This window comes from Onychomys torridus, chromosome 10 (genome assembly GCF_903995425.1).
Source record: "Onychomys torridus chromosome 10, mOncTor1.1, whole genome shotgun sequence".
Classification (NCBI taxonomy): Eukaryota; Metazoa; Chordata; class Mammalia; order Rodentia; family Cricetidae; genus Onychomys; species Onychomys torridus.
Genome location: NC_050452.1, coordinates 69639653 through 69646381, shown reverse-complemented (window position 1 = coordinate 69646381; position 6729 = coordinate 69639653). Strand labels below are relative to the sequence as shown.

The following is a 6729-nucleotide window of genomic DNA, read 5'->3' as shown; positions in this document are numbered from 1 at the left end:
ACCAGCTTTTCCACTGTAACTGCTGGCTATATTCTAGAACAGCTGAAATTAACTGATGCCAGTCATCTGGAATCTGAGGTAGACCACGAATTTAACATCTGTTTTACGTATGTGGAGTATATCCTATATGTAACTTCTGCTTCCTTTATATTTTTAAAGTCCTTTGTTGAAATTAGTTGTAATGTATATGTCATATATGGCTCGGGGTATGTGTCATCTGCTGGCTTCTCATGGATGATAACAGGATAAGCCATTGTATGAGAGCCATTTGGAGATGTTACAACCTGTACGGTCTTGCCCTTCTGCTTATTAGGCCCCTTGTCATGCTTATTGAGAGTTTCCTCCAGGGCTTGTAAATGAGCACCTAGGGTCTGTTCCAGGGAGTAAACCTCCTCTCTTGTAAGGGATTCGAGATTTTTCATGGAATCATGGAAGTTTTTATTTTCTGAAACACATGATTCCATGGACCTTATCTTATCAAGTAATGATAATTTTTCTTCCTTATATAGTGTCTGAGTAGCTACAACTTCACTCTGGAGAGTTAGTGTTCTATCCATTAAATACTCATATTTATTATCCATAAAAGCAATTTTGGGTACAAGCTTGTTTTATAAATCCTGGTTAGCAGATTCCAGAGAGAGAATCTTTTTCTGTAAGCCTTCATTGCTATCTTTTAAAGCCTGTATCAGTCCCAATAATGACTCATCTTTGTTCTTATTATTAAACCAGTGTTTGAACACTGTGTGAATTATTACAATGAATGTTAAAATTGTACAGGCCAGATATGTCTTAGGGAGTCATATATTTCCAGGAAAATGTCATTCATCATACAGGCAAAAAGGTTTTTAAATTCTTGTGAGGTAATGTTGTCAGCCATATTATAAGAATTACTCAAAATTTGTTAGTCAGTTTTAAGATGTAAAATTATCAAGTACTTTTACTTGAAATAAGCTTACCTTTCTGTGGTTTGGGGGGCGTGCAATAGCACTTTTCAGCCAGCAGGAGGGGTTGGTATAGCTCCAAAGCAGGGCCTGCTGGTGACATTGGCTGGCGGCAGCTGAAGGCAGGAGCCAAGATGGCGGGGAGCTGGCACTCAGGGAGGAGTGGGAATGCCTCACTCACAGCGGTTTTCTCTGGTCTAGGGGCTAAGCTGGGGAACTGAGACTGGACTAGCTGTCCTCTTTTTCAGGAATGGAACCATGTAGGTGTCCCCTGGTTAAATGGAACTTTGCAGGCGGGTTTAGGTACCCGCCAGCTGCCAGCCAGGGAGGAGGCTGAGGGAGGGAGCCCTCTAGGCCTTTGGAATTTGCCCCACGTGAGCGCCAGATATTGGTGAAATTATTAAGGCCACTCCACGTAGTTAAAAGGGAGGTTTATTTTGTGGGGTAACTTACAAATGAAGGGATAGGTTGTAGGGTCTAGCAAAGGTATGGCACAGTCTGGCGGTGTTCTCTGGAGAACTCTGCTCAGTCTATCTCCTGTCTCCAGCGTCCCTGAACCAAGAGAGCGCACCCCTCCTCTCTATCTTGGGTCTTCCACTTCCTCCTCTGCCCCGCCTTGTGGGCATGACCATTACCAAAGCCTCAATGGGGGTTGGAACTCCCAGGCCAATGCTGGGATGGCTACCCACTACAAAGTATTCACTCATAGTCACTGTATATGCCTCATAAACATGATTTATTCCTTTAACTTTGTGGATAATAAGTGACTACTGTCATAGTGACAGGTTTTGTGGGTGCCATTTGGACAGCTGATATTCAAAAGGTACCATGGGACACCCAAGAAGATATAACGTTGGGAATCTGAATTCTGCTATGAATTTTGTTCATGGGTATTTCATATCTTAAGTTTCTGTGTCATGGTTGACTAATAGAAATATATCAACTAGTAATGGAGATCCACTAAAACACTGATATATTCAGATATAGTCCTATGGATTGTAATGGCTTGCTTAGAGCTGTCTTTCACTGTCTGTATACTTTTTTGATCAAGTTGTAATTTCCAAGATACCCCAGTTTCTTATTCTATGTGATGGATGAATGTAGGTGAAAATACTCCAGAGTGTTGGCCATTGTTACCATTCTCTGGTCCTAAAATGTCTTCACATTGATGCCTTCTGTCACATTGACCTTTTCTAGCATACACTTCTGGTCCTGAAATGCTAATTTTTCTTCACAGCATCTGATGGAATGCCAGGCACATGCCATCCACTCAATAACCAGCTGTTGGTAGTTTGTACAATCGAAGCTGGATCCAATTCAATGTCTGGAGTTTTTATTTTAACTGTCTGATTCAGTAATGTGCCAAGGCAATTTTATATCATAGATGAGGCTGATTTGTAGAGGGAGAGAGAGCTCTGATTATTGAATGCCTGCCAAGTGGCAAGCCCAGAGCAGAGGTTTGGTATGCAGGAGCAATCAATCCCCCCTCTTTCCAGAAAGCTTGAAAACGGTGTTGGAGTGATTCTGAGAAAAATCTCCAGGTTACTAGTTTATGTAGGATGAAGACTGAAACCAAATGTGTCTGATGTTACAGCTGGTGCTGAGCAAAGACTGTGACAAATAGTCCAGTGAGTCTTCAAGTCTTAGATCCTAGAAGCTAGAGACAAGACTTCTGAATTACTGTGTGAGTCAGGAATCCAGTTCTGGAGACAGAACACATGGTCTCCAGTTAGGTAATCACTGAAAAATACTTCATCAAATCTCTTGCTGTCTGGGTCTTAGCAATGAGACAGCACCCTCCACCCATCCCTCTAAAAGTGCCAATAGGTTTACCTCTCCTAACTTTATATAACTTAAATCTGATAGCTCAGCTAGTCTCTGGAGACATTTTCATCTAAACAGTATCTGGATTCTTAAACTCAGGATACTTTCTTTAAAATTGAAAGTCTTTCAGACTAGATAGTTGTCTTGGTAGATAAGAGGAGTGCTTACTGCTTTTCTAGAGGACCTTGGTTTGATTCCCAGCACTCACATCAAGTAGCTCACAATTGCTTGTAAATTCAGTTCCAAGATCCAATGTCTTCTTCTGGCACTTACATGGTGCACAAAAATACATAGGGGAACAAGCACACATACACACAAATAATAAACAGTAAATACTAAACAAATGGCTCAAAATGACAACTTAAAAATAATATGTTCCTTTAAGTTTTTAATCATTTATGCATGCACTTATCTAAAAAGGAATGTCATTATGTAAGTGCTGTTATGGAAACATTGTCCTTGATCATCTCTAATGCTTCATTTTCTCCAACACCTGCTTCCAACTTTCCCTGGGTATGTATATAACTGTTGTGTTTTATAATTTTAAGCATTTACAGTATGTTTTCAGTATAGAAGCAGTATAGTATTTCAGCATAGTATTGATTTTTAAGTACTCTTCCTTTGAATCCACCACAAGCTCAATTTCAATCCTTTACCTATTTTAAAAATATATTTAAGACATTGCATTTTTATTAAAAAATATATTATAGAATACTTGGTATCATTGCATAATACCAGCATGCCACAACCATGTACATATGTTGTCTGTTGGGTCAATTTTGTTATCTATCTCGAATTTGTTTCCCAGTGCAATATTTTATGGGCTCATTGGTTCATTCATTCTTAAAATTATCTATATATTTTCACTAATGTACCCCCAAGTTTCTCCCTAAACTATGACTGTCTTTAAGTTCATTTACAGTATAAGGCATTATGCAACCTAAAACTTCTGATATATTCCTCTTTGCTTTGATGATTAATTTGTTACTCATCTCTCTTTGACTGTTTTCCTAGGATTATCAGTGTCTCCTGTTTACACTGTATGTTTTTTGTTCTTATAGACACCGTACTATTAAGCCTTTCACAGCCTGGTTTTGGTTTGAACATTGTAACATTTTTCAGATCTTTGTTCTCACTTATACAAAAATTTCTTTAGTCTACCTTTACCTTAGGAGATATTCACACTTGATATTAGGGCTGGGTATAAAACCCCAGTTCAAAAGTATTTTTCTTTCAGAATTTATAAAAGCATTTCTCCATTGTCTTCTGCTTACTAAAGCCTAATGATTTTCTGTTCTCCAATCCTTTAAATACCACTGTAGTAATATTGTGTTCCCCAAAATACTGTGCACCCTAACAAACTTATCTGGGGTCAGAGAACAGAATATCCACTATATACGGAGGCCAGAAAATGGTGGCACACACACCTTTAATTCCACATTATGTATGCAGAGATCCATCCTGATCTCTGTGAGTTCAAAGCCACACTGGAAACAGCCAGGCATGATGACTCATGCCTTTAATCCCAGGAAGTGATGGCAGAAAGCAGAAAGGTATATAAGGCCTGAGGACCAGGAACTAGAGCCTGGTTAAGTTGTTAGGCTTTTTGCAGCTGTTCAGCTGAGATGCATTTGGATGAGGACTCAGAGGCTTCCAGTCTGAGGAAATAGGATCAGCTGAGGAATTGGCAAGTGAGTTAGTTGGTTGTGACTTGTTCTGCTTCTCTGATCTTCCTGCATTTACCCCACTAACTGGCTTTGGTTTGTTTTTATTAATAAGATTATTTAAGATTCTTACTACATACCACGTGTATTTTTTTTGTTTTCATTGTGAAAAAGTCTTTATTTTAAGAAAAAAATTTAGTTAACAAAAAATTTAACAAGTTTCACTTAGTAAAATACACCCAAAAGGAAATGACAGTACAAAGAAAGCTTTAAGTCAAGGCCTCACCAATTCCTATAGTATTAATACTGTGTCTCAATTCTCAAAACTAACTTTTAAAAAGCTTAAACTTAACCTAAAGATTTAAAGATTTAAATGCAAATATAAACTAGAATGAACATAAGAAATGCTTCTCTTTGCATCAGGGATCTAGCACCTTCGAGTTCTCCAGAAAAGTACGTGTCTGTCCCCAGTGTACATGTACATGTTCACTGTGGTGTCTTTAATTCCACTCAACATACTTTAAACTACATACATCACTCCTTAAGTATACTACCAAAAATTTTAATTGAGAAAAGCAGAAGAAAATAGTTTTAGTTTACTCAATGCTAGAAGAAAAGTTTGCATGAGAAACACCGAAGAAGTAATTTTTTTAATCCAGATTTCACAAACTCACGGTACAATGTGGGTCCCCCAGCTTCCTCTAGAGTTATAAACTGCTCTTGACTGCTTATTGGCTGCCTGTGAAAATTTTGATCAAAATAACTCAAATGCTCCTACAATACTAGTCATATCCATCCATGCTGTTGTGGCCGCTGGGCCCCATTACAGCCCCTTACTGACTGGCTATCCAGGCCACTCACTGTAAGTCGCCTGGGCAGCTGACACTCCCATGCCCTGCATCACCTGGCTGATATAAGCCCCATTGCTAGCCCCTGTTGTTGAATTCAGGAAGAGTTCTATATATCTACGCTGCATCTTGGCCCTGTCCTTCAACATAGCTACCACTGCTTCCTTATGGATAGCAAACTCAACATCAGCTTCTCCTGTCATTCTTCCATCAGGACCAATCTCGATATGAACTCTCATGTGGTTGAATGGAGAGAAGAGGTTGTAAATGTCGTTCTCCGTTGCTTTGTAGGGCAGCCCTCTCATGTGGATGCAGTGGCCTTTGGTGCTCTACACTGTGAACTCACTGTCTCTGTATATCTGTGGTCATACATTCCTGAGAGACAGTAGCTGAGGTCTCTCCCAAATAGGTCAGTGGTGAAGCCATAGCCATCCCTGAGGCCACTTGTATTCTTCATAGCCCCCATAGCCTGCACTATAGGAACCAGACCTCATCCTATCCAAGCCTTCCTGTTTCACAATGCCAGTGTACCTTCAGGCTGTGCCAGGCCGGTCATACATAGGGCCCAGGCCTCTGCACAGACATGAACTTCAGATGTGGATCTGAGTATGATGTAACTTCCTCCTGGCTGCTCTTGAACACTTCGATATACCTGTGTCCTATTCTGTCCTTGTGCTTCCCCAGAGCTTTCTCAGCTAACTCTTGTGAGGCAAACTGAACGAAGGCCTCCCCGGCAATCTTGCCATCCAGGTCCACAGGTAATGTGATCTTGTTTGGCACAATTTCTAACCCTGAGAAGAACTGAACAATTTCTTCCTTTGTGCATCCAAATGGGAGTCCCCAGAGCCTCACAAAGCCTTTATTGACACTGTTGATGCTGTTTGGACCACTGTGCTTCAACACCCAATCAATCCATTTTGGTTTTGTGTGACTTGAACACCTCAATATATCAGTGTCTCATGCTTTCCCTGTCTTTTTCAGAGCCAATTTTACATCATCTTCTGACTCAATTTCAACAAAAGCTTCACCACTCCACCTGCCTTCTCTAGTATAAATGAAATGAACACCTGTGACCCCCATCATGAATTGTGCAGTTGGAGAGGAAGTTTTGTATGTCCTCAATTAAGCAGGACCAGGGTAGGCCACAGAATTTGACTACATAGCCTTCACCTCCTTCAGGGCCCAGCATCATGGACACTTGACAGGGCTGATGTCACACAAGTTTAGGCAATTCTTTTGTAGCTTAAAGAATCACCACAGGTGCCTTATGGAAGATACAAGTTTTTCACAGAGGCAGAAGTGGCTTCTACTTTCAATAAGCAACGCGGCTTACGAACCCCAACTCCACCCGACGCTTTAAAAACGCAGAGAGCTCCGGGGAGAGTCCAGGTGCATCTTCTTTTTGTTTTCAACCTTCAGGAAGATGAGGCACAGTCCTCCTTCCACGACAAA

At 40.5% G+C, this 6729-nt stretch overlaps 1 pseudogene; it reads right to left on the bottom strand.

Annotated features, from left to right (window-relative positions):
* Nucleotides 1-5211: 5211 nt before the first annotated feature.
* On the bottom strand, nucleotides 5212-6469 carry LOC118592443 (annotated as a pseudogene).
* Between the last annotated feature and the right edge of the window lie 260 nt (nucleotides 6470-6729).